This window comes from Trachypithecus francoisi, unplaced genomic scaffold (genome assembly GCF_009764315.1).
Source record: "Trachypithecus francoisi isolate TF-2019V2 unplaced genomic scaffold, Tfra_2.0 Lachesis_group11, whole genome shotgun sequence".
Taxonomy (NCBI): domain Eukaryota; kingdom Metazoa; phylum Chordata; class Mammalia; order Primates; family Cercopithecidae; genus Trachypithecus; species Trachypithecus francoisi.
Window position 1 is genome coordinate 40,304,915 of NW_022681456.1, and position 15,956 is coordinate 40,320,870.

General features: G+C 42.4%; 1 long non-coding RNA gene and 1 pseudogene across 2 annotated transcripts; both read left to right on the plus strand.

Moving 5' to 3' along the window:
- The first annotated feature begins 558 nt into the window (after nt 1-558).
- Nucleotides 559-13,756, plus strand: LOC117090988. Of its 2 annotated transcripts, none has more exons than XR_004440192.1 (5): nt 559-638; nt 7,872-7,956; nt 8,549-8,694; nt 11,540-11,670; nt 12,941-13,756. It is a non-coding gene; the product is annotated as an uncharacterized LOC117090988 (long non-coding RNA). The 2 variants fall into 2 exon arrangements; XR_004440193.1 differs by having other exon boundaries at nt 11,543-11,670.
- A 1,260-nt stretch (nt 13,757-15,016) lies between these two features.
- Nucleotides 15,017-15,650, plus strand: LOC117090989 (annotated as a pseudogene).
- The last annotated feature ends 306 nt before the right edge of the window (nt 15,651-15,956 follow it).

Consider the following 15,956-nt stretch of genomic DNA (forward strand, 5'->3'; position numbering starts at 1 on the left):
AAGTTCATTTTATGTTCAAAACAACCTTCTGAAGTATGTGTCATTTAGGACTGGTTTGACTGCAAGTAGCAGAAACCCAATTTCAATGGTTTAACCAATGGAGATTTATTTTTCTCATGTAATAGGAAGTCCAGCTGTAAGCATTTCAGGGTGAGTATGCAGGCCCCGTGATGCCATCAAGAACGCAGTCTCTTTTGCTGGAGGCTTTCTTCCTCATGTATGCAGCATAGTTGTTCTATTTTGTGCTTCACAACTAATTTTTAGGCAGAAAGTATTTGAAAGAAGGGAGAAGCTAAGTAGCACAAACTGACAAGGTGAATGCAAGCTGGATGTGTGCCCTCTAACAGGCTTTCTCAGAAACTCCAGCTGGTACCTCGTCTTGCAGCTCCTTGTCCAGAACTGCGTTGCATGACCACATCTAGCTGCAAGAAAGCTGGGTAATCCAAGAGCATTTAAGTGAGCCCCTTGGTTAGTAAGAAAGAAAAGGGAACTAGCTATTGGTTCCATAATCAGTCGTGCCTAGCTTAAGTAGTTAATGTTTGTTAAAATTTACAGACAAAGAAAGTGAAATTGGAGAAGTTAAGTATTTACCAAAGGCTATCTAGCTAGGGAGTGATGGAGCTCAGATCCGAATCCAGGTATGTCTGACTCCAAAGCTACATTCCCAAATGCTGCTTAGAATTTGTTCCTGATGCTCGGTGGTGTTTGGGCTGGATTACAGAGGACTTAAGGGGGTTCTCTTATGGGACTGGGAAGGAGAATTGAGTTTTCATCTTCTTGAGAATAGTGCTAAGATCATTGTATAAAAGATACAGAAGGCAGATTTTGATACAAGGTAAGGAAGTGATTACTCACAATTAGTAATTAACTGGTCTATGGACTGTGTAGCTAACTCTATGACCAGGAACATTTATGTAGCTTGGAGGAGATTCCTTAACTGACTGGGAGTTTGGGCCTATTGTGAGTTCAAGATTCTAAGTCCTTGAAACAAAAGTGGCTGAGATAGACCCATCATGATGAAAAGAGGGCTTTCGGTTTCTGCATAGATGCTTCTTGATTTGTCAGTTAGAGTGACCATATAATTAATTTATAGTCCAAACTGGGGCATTTTTTAGAGTAACAAAAGGATTTATTAGTAATTACGCTGCGACAACAGGCAAACACCAGAATCATCATGGACCGAGTGGAAGCCACGGCTACCCCAGCCGAAGGCTCCTGGTGGATAATGGAATGGGGAGACCTGGGCTTCATAGGAACTGACAGCTGGGTAAACATCCAGAAAAGACAGACACCCCCAAGGCAGACCTCCCCAATTCTGTAGGCTAAACCTCCCAAGATGCCCTGCCTATGATGACAGACGTTAAAATCTGATGGGCAGGAACAATGAGTGACTACTGAAAACGTGTGTCTGACACAGCCCCTCAGGCCCTGAGTCTTCCTTAGCATGACTCATTTTACGGGACACTGAGCTTAGGTAATGCCGTGTGTCTTACTGAGTCATGAACCCAGCCCATTCTAGGCTGGGAAGACAAATGGATTTCACATCCCCTGATATTCTCAGCTTTTAAAAACTGCTCTTCTGATTTGCTCCATGACCTTGGGCAAGTCACAACCTGTCTGTGTGGTTTGGCTTCTCCTTTAGTGGAAATAAAATGGAAATAATAGTTATGCAAGAGAAAAAAAATGATTCAAGATCTTCCAGTGAAAGTTGGTGCGTAGAGCCAAGTGATATTATTATTTTCATGACAGTTATTAGCAGAGCTGCTTCTTGTCCCATCCCCTCTCATTAGGCCATAGGGCATGGAATAAACACAGGTTTGGCTAGTGACTGGTATTTGATGATGTTGGCACCAGAGAGAAGGGGAGGAATTTCTCTCTGGCTTGTGTTTCACTGTTAACCTCCTTGTGCCTGGATCTCAATGCCTGCTAGTATGGAAACTGGAAATCTGTGAGAATCTCAGCTATTTGTCTCATAGAGAGGCAGCCTATTCAGAAAACCATTTAATAATGATGCCATTACAATATTGTCTTTATTCTTTCCTTAATTCCTTTATTCAATAAATACTGATTGAGCGTGTCTGTGTGCCAGGTTCTGTTTCCCAAGGACAGAGCAAGAGGCATAATGACAGCATTGAGCTTTTCAATGTTTGTTGAATCCAGGAATTTATGAGATGTGAAGTTTGGAGAACTGATCTCCTCCTGCAATCTTGCATCTCTCTCCTCTATCCTGATCCCCGAGAGATATTTCTAAGAGCAAAACTGCTCTTGTTACCCATTTCCTAAAGGAGCAAAACTGAATTTCTCTCTCTTTTTTTTTTTTTTTTAGATGGAGTCTGGCTCTGTTGGCCAGGCTGGAGTACAGTGGTGCGATCTCAGCTCACTGTAAGCTCCGCCTCCTTGGTTCACGCCATTCTCCTGGCTCAGCCTCCCAAGTAGCTGGGACTACAGGCGCCCACCACCACGCCCAGCTAACTTTTTTATATTTTTAGTAGAACGGGGTTTCACCATGTTAGCCAGGATGGTCTCGATCTCCTGACCTCGTGATCTGCCTGCCTCGGCCTCCCAAAGTGCTGGGATTACAGGCATGAGCCACTGCGCCTGGCCAGCAAAACTGAATTTCTTAATATGGCACAGAAGAACCTTCAGGGTTGGCCTCCGTTCACCGTTTTGTCTCTTCTCTCACTGAGCCTCTTTTTGGACTACAAGTGTCAACTATTAGGATTTCCCTACAGGTTCCTGAATATTCAGTTCTTTCATAACTCTAGGCCAGAGAGCGGCAGACATTTACTTGTAAAGGACCAGACAGTTAATATTTTTGGTTTCCTGGGTCATGTGGTCTCTGTTGCAACTACTTGGTGCTGCTATTGTAGTGTGAAAGCAGCCATGGAAAAAATATAAATGCATGAGCACGACTCTGTTCAAATAAAACTTTATTTACAAAAACAGACAGCAGATGGGATTTGGTCCACGGGCTGTAGTTTGCTGATCTCTGCTTTAGGCTTTTGCTCATTCCGTGGTCTTTTACTTGTCTACATTAAACTCCTCCTTTCATCTGACCAATGATCACCTCAAGTCTGAGGTCTTGCCACACTACCCTGGGTAGAACTGGCCACGCACTCCACTGTGTTCTGTACATACCACCCCCACAAGTAACAGAAAATTAAAGCTGTGTTTTCTCCCGTAACCATATTAAAAGCTTTATTTATTCATTCATTCACACATGAACACATTCACGGATTCATTTATTTTACAACATTGAACGACCACCCACTATGGGGCAGAGTTGATGACTTTTTAGTCTTTGTACAACACCCAGTGAAAATACAACACATAAAACTTGCTTAATACATGCTTGTGAAGAAAAGGAGACAGAACTCAATAAAAAAATCCATTGCCAAAGATACATCTGCATCTTTGTTGTAAGTGCTCAGAAGTGGGGCGTTGTCTTTATTGAATTTGAAGCCTCTCCACTGTGTGGAGGCGTTTGGTCAGTTAATTGTATTTGGAGCTTTCCTTTTAAGGTTTCTGTCACCAGGTCTGGAATAGTTTGGTGGCTCCCACCTGTTGTCTATTCTTATCCCTTTTCCTAGAACTCAGGATCCTGTTTTCTGGTGACCTCTTATGGTGGGACTAAGAGTAGTAGCACCAACTTCTAAACTCCCATTTGGGCAGGTGACTGACTTACGTGAGTTTGAGGTTTACCAACATAGTGCAGTGTGTTCCTTGTTTTTACTGTTATTTTTAAGTAGGAGATCTGTTTTTTCCATTGCTCCCTAAGAAAATAGGGCTATCTGAGCTAAGGAGCTTAACCAGCTCACAGCATGGTGATAGTGAAATAGCTTTCTTGCAGAGTCTGAATCTTTTGTTTGTTTGTTTTTTATGTCCAGTCTCTGGCTCTTTGAGAGCAATTTAAAGGTAAATGTAAATATGAAGCTTCTTCATTACTCATATTACAGAAATTATTTCATGGTTTTATGAGCCAAAAAATATTTTAAGTAGGGCTTAAGTCATTTTCTTAAGTTTACAACCCATTGTAAATGTAAACAGAATTATATTTAATTGGTTGTCACCAATGGAACCAAAATGACTTCATTCAGTTTCAACCTGGTCGGATATAGATTTTCAATGGTTACCAGGAAGGAAATGTGTTTATAGTGAGAGGCAGAGAAAAGGAAATGGTTATAGCTGGTTACAAAACAAGCATAAAACCTCCACACTGTTTCTCATGTTACAAGAGCAAATAGGAAAGAAGCCACAAATGGGGATGGTAGCACAGAGTGTGTGTTGAGTAAACACTAGAGAAACGGGAGAATGTTCTGGGTCTCTACTTTTTCCATTACAAAGGCAGCAAGGGAAGCCGCTGAACAGAGTACAAGGCTGTCTGTTTACTAACTCACCCTCACCGGTAATAGAAAATCAAATTCAAGTTCCATTGCACCCAGGGGCTCTTCACTGATACATCAATAATGTGCCTGCCCTGACACTTTAAGACTGGTTACTCTTATGAGGAAACTAAGGCGAGAAGAAACTAAGGCAGAGGAGGTGGGGAGTGGAGCAGGGTCACAAACTGACCTTTGGTTACAAAAGAAAAGACAGTGTTACTAACAGGGCCCTGAAACGTAGTCAACACAGCCAGGGCAAAGTAGAGAGCGTGCAAGCTAACTCCATTGCGACAAATACTCATACAATTTGGTGATAGGAAACTTCTGGCAAGTTCCTTATTGGGTAAGCTGTTGTCACAAGTGTGTTTTGAATGAGTTCGTAACAATGTGTATGTGTTTTAGATGGGCAAGACTGGGGCAAATGAGTTTCATGAATAAATATGCTACTTGCTTGCCTGAGGTATTAAAATTTAAAATAAAATGCTATCTTCACTCTTGTTTCTGGCATGAACAAATACTTTACTTTTGGCAGTTCTCATCAAAAGTTAAGTGTCACCATTTGGCAATGTCTATTAGAATGAAAACTCACATATCCTCTGATTCTATGATTCCACTTTAAGGAATTGATTCTGTAGTCCTATTCATACATATGTGCAAAAGTATGTTTGTGGAAGTAAAAAACTGAAAACCGCCATTATGTCTATTCAGAAGAGGCTGGGGGAATTATGGGACAGTCATATTATGAAATATAGTACAGCTATACAGAGTTGCAGCAAACTTCACAATATCTGTTAAGTTTCAATGAAGAATGTAAGAGTATATGTAAGGAAGGAGGGGAATACACACACAGCAAACACACACACACACACACACACCACACACACACACACACACACAATAGGGCAGGGGGCCCCAATCCCCAGGCAGCAGACTGCTACTGGTCCATGGCCTATTAAGAACCAGGCCGTACAGCAGAAGGTAATAGGCAAGCGAACGAGCTCTGTCTCCTGTCAGATCAGCGGGCATTAGATTCTCACAGGAGTGTGAACCCTGTTGTGAACTGCCCATGTGGGGGATCCAGGTTATGCACTCCTTATGAGAATCTAATTAATGCCTGATGATCTGAGATGCAACAGTTTCATCCCAAAACCATCCTCCACCCATGCTTGTCCGTGGAAAAATGGTGTTCCACGAAACTGGTCCCTGGTGCCAAAAAGGTTGGTGACTGCTGCATTAGGGGACTTCAAAAAGTTTATGGAAAAAATTAAAAGATAAAAATAAAAATATAAACTTTATTTCTCAACATAAGCTCCATCAAGTTCAAGACATTTTCGTAAGCAGTGGTAGTCATTTAGTGTATCCCTAAAGACCTGAGGGTCCTGGGAATTTAACCATATCAATGTAATCTTTTTTACCTTATTAACTGAAGAAAAATGGGTATCTTTTAAAGATTTCTTAAGATTAGAAAAAAAAAAGTCAGAAGGAGTCAAATCAGGATTGTATGCTGAATGTCTAATGATTTCCCACTGAAACTCACGAAATCGTCCTTGTTTGATGAGACACATGAACAGGAGTATCGTCACGGTGGAGAGGGACTCTCCGGTGAAGCTTTCCTTGGAGTTTTTCTGCTAAAGTTTTGGCTTTCTCAAAACACCCTCATAAGAAGCAGATGTTATCATTCTTTGGCCTTCCAGAAAGTCAACAGCAATGCTTTGATAATCTCCAAAAATTGTTACCCTGACCTTTGCTCTTGATCAGTCTGCTTTTGCTTTGACCGAACGACTTCCACCTCTTGGTAGTCATTGCTCTGACTGGGCTTTGTCTTCAGGATGATACTGGTAATGCCGAGTTTCATCTCCTATTGCAATCCTTCAATGAAATGCTTCAGGATCTTGATCCCACTTCTTTAAAAATTGCATTGAAAGCTCTGCTCTTGTCTGCAGCTGATCTGAGTGCAGTGACTTTGTCACCTTTTCAGTGAAAAGTTTGTTCAACTTTAATTTTTCATTCAGAATTGTGTAAGCTGAACCAACTGAGATGTCTATGGTGTTGGCTATAATTAGGCTTATGCTGATTATGTTTATAATTAGGTTTATGCTCCTGTCAGTCCTCTGTAATTGGGGCACAGACAATATTATTATTATTGTTATTATTTTTGGGACAGGGTCTTGTTCTGTTGCCCGGGTTGGAGTGCGGTAGCACAATAGTGGTTCACTGCAGCCTTGACCTCCAAGGCTCGGGTGATCCTGCCACCTCAGCCTCCCACGTAACTGGGACTACAGGCCTGTGCCACCACACTAGGCTAATTTTTAAATTTTGTGTAGAGATGGGGGTCTCACTATGTTGCCCAGGTTGGTTTCAAACTCCTGGGCTCATGCGATCCTCCCACCTTGGCCTCCCAATGTGTTGAGATTATAGGCATGAGCCAACAATACTAACTTTTTCCTAGAAAATGTATGCGAATGGTCTGCTACTGTGGGCTTCATCTTAAACACTGTGTCATCTCTTCTTAAAATGAATTAGCCGTGTGTAAGCTGTTGATTTCTTTGGGGCAGTGTCCCCATACACTTTTTGTGCAGTTTCAATGATTTCACTATTCTCCCATCCAAGCTTCACCCTAGATTTGAAGTTTGTTCTTGCTTCAATTTTAGCAGAATTCATGTTGCTCTGACAGAGGCGCTTTTCAAACTGAAGTCTTATCCTTCTTACTGCCTCAACTAGATTCTGTCCAGACATGTTATAACAGGTTAGTATGAGTTTATTTTGGTGCAAGAAAAATGAAAATCCATGCATAGGATTTTCATAATATGCATTTTCCATAAACGTTTAAAAGACTTCTTGTGTGTGTGTGCACTTATATATACATAGACTATTTCTAGAAGGATACCCAAGAAATTTAACACTGGATGTTTCTATGAAAAAGATTGGGAGATTGGAATCCAGAGGTCGATAGAAGTTTGCTTTCCACTCCATATTGTTTTGCCCTGTTTGAAATTTTTATCAGCCAGGTGCATAAATCATTTTTCAAAAAGAATTTTAATGGAAAGTCATTCTTCCCAATTAATTAGGGTTTTGCTGGTGATGGTATCAGTGCCCAATGAAATCGACTGAAATATGTGGATTGAAAAAAAATGGGTGCCCTTTAAAGATGGACTAAGATTCATGGGCTAAAAATGGTTTAAAACGTTTTGAAAGAAGGTATCTTTCAGCTATGTGTATATTTGGGAAAAGTATTTCGGTAACTAATGAATAATAGAGAACATTGATTTGGGCTGCTGTTTTTATGCCGACAGTTTGGAGTCCCAGAGAGTTGTGTAGAAAGCCCAGCACCTCTCCCCAGCAAGTGGTGGCTAAAGCCGGTTTTTGTTGAAGGGTCACCCTGACTTAAAGCCTAAGAAATCATTAATTGAAAGCTTTCAGCTTCTCTTGTATATTCCAACTTCATAGCTCTAAAAATGTCATCATTGCCACTTCTCTCTTTGCCTGTAGATGACTGAAGAATGCATGGAAGGATAAACACTTGCTGATTTATTTACATTAAATAATACCCTGCTCATTCCCAGGACCCAACAAGGTTGGTGGCCTTTAGAAATCAGTCACATGAGCTGGGTGTGGTGGCTCACGCCTGTAATCCCAGCACTTTGGGAGGCTCAGGCGGGTGGATCACGAGGTCAGGAGTTCGAGACCAGCCCTGGTCGACATGGTGAAACCCTGTCTCTACTAAAACTTCAAAAATTAGCTGGGCATGGTGGCACATGCTTGTAATCCCAGCTACTGAGGCAGGAGAGTTGCTTGAACCCAAGAGGCGTAGGTTGCAGTGAGTCAAGATTGTGCCTGCCATTGTGCTCCAGCCTAGGTGACAGAGTGAGACTCCATCTCAAAAATAAATAAATTAATTAATTAATTTAAAAAAAATCAGTCACATGACAACAACCTAACAATTTCCTTCTAAAGTTGGACTCGTGCAGAAAAATGAAAGTACAGAAGAGTGAACAACACACATTCTTTTTTGAGACCTGCGGCTGAATCAACATTTGGTGTTTTGGGGGAAAGTAAACGACAGCACCCCCTTCATTTAGACATTTTCATTAGCCAGTGTTATCTCTTGTAATGTGGAGTTTATTGTTAATTAACCCATCGTTTATCTATGGCTTCTTTCTTCTCAGACTGTAAACTCCTTCAGTGTTGGAGCAGTGTCATTCATCCATTTGTTCATTTAGGGATCAAATATTTAATGCATAGCTCCCACATGCATGATGCTTTGCTGAGCCCTTGGGGAGGCAAAGATGGAGACATATTCCTTGCTTTCAAGGTATTCAGTCTTTGAGTCTCTTCTAGTCTCATGGTCTAATAGATAGCCTCATTCAGATCTGTGTCTCCCAAGGTTGCGGACACAGAGAGGGGTCAAGCAGATGCTTAGTAAATGCTGGTTGGTTGTGAAATTGCTCAGACCGTGAACCCACAATGGTGTCATGATACTGTGGGTGTGTATTCAATTTTTGCTGATGGATTTTAAGAAATCACCAGACAGTTTTTCAAGATCTCTTTAATAATAGCTTTTAGAAGTATACTTTCTTTTTTTCTTAGATTAGACATTTCTAGAACTGGCAACGGAAACTCTTTTAGGGCTGAAATTGAAGACAACAATGATTCTGACCCAAGAGCCTGGGCTCTAAACTCCTTGGGAAGTGGGCCCACTTTCCACAGGGACAAACGAATGGCAGCTCATGAACAAAGAGGCACAGGAAGAGGGAAGGGGGTCAGGGAAGGTAACATTTCCCGAGTGCCCACACAAGGCCTGGATCGCCACATGCTTCAATTCATTTATGAACAGCCACTAGAGGAACACGGTGACACTGAGGTGGAGAGAAAGAAATGAGCGTGTTGGCAGTGGATAGGGTCTGGGGGTGAGTAGGCGATGGATATATTTGTATGTATGTATGGTGTGCTTATTGTTTAACATTAAATACAGATTTATCAAGCACTCTTCTATATGCTACGTGCGCAAAGAGGTGTAAGCCACAGTCTGAGCTCTCAAGGAGGCAAATGGTATAAAGAAACATACCCTAAGTTAAATAATGACCTGAATGAACATGGTATAACATTATAGATTTTAGAGTTGCCTGGATCCAAAGGGAACAGTTGTCCTCATCTCATTGATAGGATACAAGATGATTTGGGTATTATACAAACGTTTAAAACTTTCATTAGGTGTTTATGTTAACATGCATTAGAAAAATTGACAGTGTATCATGCCCTCTGTGGTGGCACACACCTGTAGTCTCAACTACTAGGGAGAATTGCTTGAGCCCAGGCAGGGATTCAAGGCCAGTCTGGACAACATAGCAAGATGCTATCACAATAAATAAATAAATAAATAAATAGAAAAATCTGTAGCATATCAGACTCTTGCATACATGGATATTCCTGCTTCCCGTGAGGCTACATATGAAAGTGAATTGATTTAAGGATTATCTAAAGGAAAACATCAAGGTAGTAGCTGAGAACAGGAGAGTGGACTGGAATATGGTAAAGATTCTCTAAGTGTTATTTGAATGACCTGAGTTTGGGAAATTCAGATCAAGTGCAATCTCCAGGATGCAGAGACAGTGAGTGAGTTATCCAAGGCCACGAAGCGAGTGGAGATCACAGACCGGAACGCAGCCTCTGCTCCCACATCTTTATTCAGTCATTTCTTCCTACTTTGCAGATGTGGAAACTGCAGGCCAAATAACAATTTCTGTCTTTCGAATGCAGTAACTGCCTTGAGAATCTGATTGCAAAGTAGACAGCATAGAGTTGCCTTCATGAAAAATCAAGGTTAATATTTATAGAGTGCTTACTGTGCATCCCAGTGTTATAAAAAATTCATACATATTAATTTATGTTAATCCCTAAGCCACTCTGTGAGATGTGCTCAGATATTTCTACCGTCCCTCTTTTTGCATGAAGAAATTAAGGAACAAATATCAATAGCTTTCTTAGATTATAACCTGCAGAGCTGGGATCTGAACCCCCAGGTAGTCCAGCTCCAGAATTTGTCTCCTTAACCATTACACATACAGCTTACCAATAATAAATGGAGAGGTGAAAGGAGCAACTTGTCTACCTGGTGAAATTGTAGAGATTCTGCTCAGACAATGTATTACTCCCCTGTTCCTTCCTGTTTCACATTTTTCAATTAATGCCTTGTTCATTCCATGGAAGACATTGTTTCTTCATGCCACCATTCTTAATTAATTAATTAGCATTAATTAATTAATGTTTTAGAGATGGGGGGTCTCTCTGTGTTACCCAGGCTGGTCTCGAACTCCTGGACTCAAGTGATCCCCCTGCTTCAGCCTCCCAAGTAGCTGGGATTACAGGTACCACCTGTAGTGCCCAGCTCACATCATCACTTTTTAATCTGCAGAAACTCAGATTCCACAGGGAGAAATCTGTGACTACCAAGAACAATTCTTTTATAAAAATAAACTTTGTTGGATTTCTATGATAAAAACTCTAAAGAAATAGTCCCACCCCTAAGGTTGAAGGAAGGAAAAGAGTCATAGGAAATGAATGCAGGGAGGGTAATTTTGGGACATGGTGGGGCTGAGAGTGACACTGGAGAGGAGGCCCGTGTTAGGACTGGCCCAGCGCACCACAGGGGGCCACCAGGTGTTGAGAAAGCCCTGCCTGGTGCCCAGCACTTGGCACAGCACCTGGCATAGAGCAGGTGCCTGAAAGCTTTTTTGCGTGGATGGAAGCCTGGATGGAAACAGAAGCCAGGCATGGAGATGGGCGCCAGTACAGTGACTGGAGGTGAGAAGGCATCAAACACTTGACCTACTGTATAACTTTGCTCAGGTAAGCCCAAGAGGCAAGCACAGCACCAAATCTCCAATCAGCAGACAAAGGAGCTGTGAGTAAACCATTCACTGTGCTGCTGCTCTGGCTAGAAAGTTTTGCTTTGGGGAAATCCTTTTCATGTTTGTTACCTATTGGTAGCAGCCCCGGTTCAATCCTCCGACCTACTCTTCCTTAGATGAACCAGCTTCACTCTCCTTCCCTATAGGGTGCCTCAGGGCAGGCCAAGGCCATCTGGGGACCATCGCCAGCCTCCTTTGTGCTGGTGCCAGAGAAGGATCAACCCGTGGCACTTTTCTGTGTCTCACCAGCAGGTGCTGACAGCTGAGCCATTCCACGCACCTTTGGAGCAAAGAACTGCCGGAAACCAGGGCCAAGTTCAGAGCCTGAAATTTTTTGAAAGGCTACAAGGAGAAGCCTGGGGGGCCTGATCACACATTACGTAAGCCATATGTGAGCGGAGGATGCCACTGATGCGAGGAACCCAGTGCCTGTCAGAATTGCGCAAGTTTTACGCAGAAGCACTTAAGCGTTGCAACATGACTCCACATCTTTACCAAAAATGTGAAACATCCACCCAGCACACACTTTAAAAACGCTAAAGCTCCTCTCCACCAGGTGGCTAAGGCTGCTTGATGAGGCTGACAGGAGAAGAGCTTTGCAGGGGGCCTGACTTACTGTAGCTCTTGGCCCAGGGAGCTGAACACGCAGTACTTTGCACCCCAATAGCCTTGGGCAGCCCAAGCCTCTGATAAAATGTACTTTTTTGTGTGTTTGTTTTTCCTGGCAGTCTCATTTTGGGTTATAAATGGCTCATTATTTCCATCCCATAGATCCATTCTTGCCTCTGTTGCGTTCTCTTTCGGCTTTCCAAAATAACCGAAAGGTTGGTAAAATCAACGCTGGCGAACGGCTTGTTCTGACCTTGAACAGAGGCCGAATTTCCACATTGCTCAAGCTATCTACAGTTGCTCCCGTGTCCGAGAGGCTGGCTGGAAAGGCCTCCTGAAAGCAGGGGATATAATTATACTTATACTAAAGCACTTGTCGCCATTAAATGCCAGGAAGTGGCATGGACCTTCCCTTGCTCCTGCCCTGCAACCTTTTCGGAGGACTATTGGGCAATCGTCAGAGGTTATAGAGTTGGAACAGCATTCCCCCCAGATAGGTCATTTTCCCTGCAGGACAGCTTGGAGGCAAATTTTATTAAGTATCAAGTAGCTGACCCAAAGCAGTATAAATAGCGAGAGAGCATATGACAAACCCAGAAATGAATGTGGTTAAACCCCAGGCTGAAGATATATAATGTGTTTACTATTATCAGCACCTGCATGAAGATATTTTTACCCAGTAGCCTTCCAGGAAAAGATGAAACATATAAGTGATGTTATTAAGGCTTAATCGTAGAAAAATAGTTTTGACCCTATTTTGGAAGTCAGTGGGCCACAGAGTTAATTTGGGGAAGGGACCTGAGGATAGGCTAGATGTGACTGGGTGTCATAGGAGGTACAGAGGGACCCTGATAAAACATCCCAAGTTCACCTAGTTAAGAGCCAGGGGAAAAACATGGAAGTGTAGTTTACATTGGGTAGGAACTGTAAACAGTCACTATCAGGCAAAAGGGACTTCCGAGTTGGAATTTTTGGAGAGAAACATGGAGAGCATTTTAATTCAGGCCTGTTTTCCTCCATTGTTCCGTACCTTTATTCTAGGACATACCACAGAGTACAAACCATGCTTCAGTGATATTGATCAGGCCACAGATGACTGAGTTGTGAGAGGCCATGAGCTTTCCAAGGTCGGTTTCCTAAACCAGTGCTTCTCATCAGTCCGGTCCCCACTGGCCAGAGCTGTTGACATCCTGGAAGATAATCTTATATTCCTGCAAAGGTAGGAGAAGGCTCTGGGGAGAAATGGTGTAAGTTTTTATTTTTTATTTTTTATTATTATGGGGACATAATACGTGTAGGTATTCATGGCGGAGGTACTTGTGATGTTCTGATACACGCATGTGGTGCATAATAATCACATGGTAATTGGGGTGTCCATCACCTCAAGCACTTAGGTCTTTTTGTTAGGAACATCCCAATTCTATTCTTTTAGTTTCATTTTTGTTTGTTTTTGAGAGACAGAGTCTTGCTCTGTTGCCCAGACTGGAGGGCAGTGGCAAGATCACAGCTCACCGCAACCTTGACTTCCCGGGCTCAAGTGATCCTCCGGCCTCAGCCTCCCATGTAGTTCTATTAATAGAACTAAGACAAAAAAGGCCATAGGCTTTCAGAGGCCGTGGTGACCACAAGAGGCTGATGCACCACCATGCCTGGCTAATTTTTGAATGTTTCCAAGAGAAGAGGTCTCCCTATGGTGCCCAAACTGGTCTCAAACTCCTGGGCTCAAGTGATCCTCCTACCTCGGCCTTCCAAAGTGCTGGGATTACAAGTATAAGCCACATATCCAGTCTAGCAATTTAAAAATATACAGTAAATTATGGTTGACTGTTGTCGCCCGATTGTGCTGTCAAATACTAGATCTTATTTAACTATAATTTTGCAGCCATTAACCATTCCCATTTTTCTCCTTGCTCCCTGCTACCCTTCCCAGCCTCTGGTAACCATCATTCTACTCTCTATCTCCTGGAGTTCAGTTGTTTTAATTTTTAGCTTCCCCATATGAGCGAGGACATTTGAAATTGGTCTTTCTATGAGGAATGGCATGAGTTTGACACAGAATGCAATTTGTTGAAGCACTCAGAGTCAGCAAATTTCCAACACATCCCTGGCCCTGCCTATAGCCTGCAACTTCCTGTATGCCTTGTAAAGGGAGACTTTTGCTTCTACCAGATCCGAATACTAAAGATGTTTTTAAGAATGGCAATATTGTGTGTTTAACCCTTTGAAGAAGACAGTAGCCACCTGAATACATCAGTTCTTACATGTTAATTAAAAATCAGTATCTTTACTTTGTATCTATTAATAGAACTAAGACAAAAAAGGCCCATAGGCTTTCAGAGGTCACAGTGACCACAAGAGGCTGATGCAGTCAAGAAATTCTTCACAGAGGGCATGGGGCATGGATGTGGCTCTATCACTTTTTCCCAGAACCACTCTCACTCCTGCAAAGACTGTTGACTCCTTACCCAATATTCACTCTCCATGTCTTCCTTGGTAGAATAACTGCAGCATGGGAAAGTGCCTGGCTAAAAGGCTACATTTTTCATCCTCCCTCACAGTAGGGGTGGCTAATGAAATCCCAGGAGATGTTGGGTGGTCAGGGTTGCCAGATCAAATAAGGGACACTTAGTTAAATTAGAATTTCAGTAAATAATGAACATTTTATTGTTGTCGTTGTTGTTGAGACCGAGTCTCATTCTGTCACCCAGACTGGAGTGCACTGGTGCCATTTTGGCTCACTGCAAGCTCCGCCTCCTGGGTTCAAGTGATGCTCCTGCCTTGGCCCCCTGAGTAGCAGGGATTACAGGTGTGCGCCACCACACCTGGCTAATTTTTGTATTTTTAGTAGAGATGGGGTTTTGCCATATTGGCCAGACTGGTCTCGAACTCCTGGCCTCAAACGAACTACCCACCTTGGCCTCCCAAAGTGCTGGGATTACAGGCATGAGCCACCTTGCCTGGCCCACCCCTTTTTTCCTTTTTCCCATTTTCTTTTCTGGGGTATGGATGCTATGACTAGGGCTCCAGCCTCCTTCTTGGGTCATGAGGTTAAGGACGGCAGATACAAAAGACAGAGGACTGCATACCTTCAGACTTTCTTAGATGTGATAGTAACCATTGATTTTCTTTAGCTGCTTGTTGTACCTCTGTGATTTGCATCCAACTGCTCTTCCTAACTGGTATAGCCATAATCAAGGGTGCATTGTGGCGGCAGCAGCTGAAATTGATGAAGAACCAGTCAGTAAAGCAAAACAGAGTTGGAGTGAAAAGAAGACATGGAAGGCTATGTCCAAACCTGTCTTCAACAGGTTACAGGGGTTACTAGAGTCACTATCTGGAAATCTAAGAATATCCTCTTTGTCATCACAAAACCAGATGTCTATAAGAGCCCTGCTTCAGATACCTATATAGTTTTGGGGGAAGCCAAGATCGAAGATTTATCTCAGCCAGCACAAGTAGCAGCTGCTGAGAAATTCAAAGTTCAAGGTGAAGTTGTCTCAAACATTCAAGAAAACACACAGACTCCAACAGTACAAAAGGAGAGTGAAGAATACAAGGTTGATGAAACAGGTGTAGAAGTTAAGGACATAAATTGGTCAAGTCACAAGGGAATGTGTGGAGAGCAAAGGCAGTCAGAGCCCTAAAGAACACAGTAATAATATTGTAAATGCTATTATGGAATTAACAATGTAACCTTCTGAAAACAACTTTTTTTGGTGTCTCAAATGAGTGACTGCAGCTTGGTTTGAAATTTGTGCTGCTCCTATCATAAATAAAGTTAAGGCTTCTTATTGGATGAAAAAAAGAAAAGAGTGCATTGTTATTTTTGGTATTTGGTTCAGTCTGTTTACCATGTGTCATTTTGCATTTGCCTCTTGTGTATAATAAACCATTCTACTTTTTTTTTTTTTTAGAGATGGAGTCTTGCTCTGTCGCCTAGGCTAGAGTGCAGTGGTGTGATCTTGGCTCACTGTAACCTCCACCTCCCAGGTTCAAGCAATTCTCCTGCCTCAGCCTCCCGAGTAGCTGGGATTACAGGCATGTACCACCATGCCTG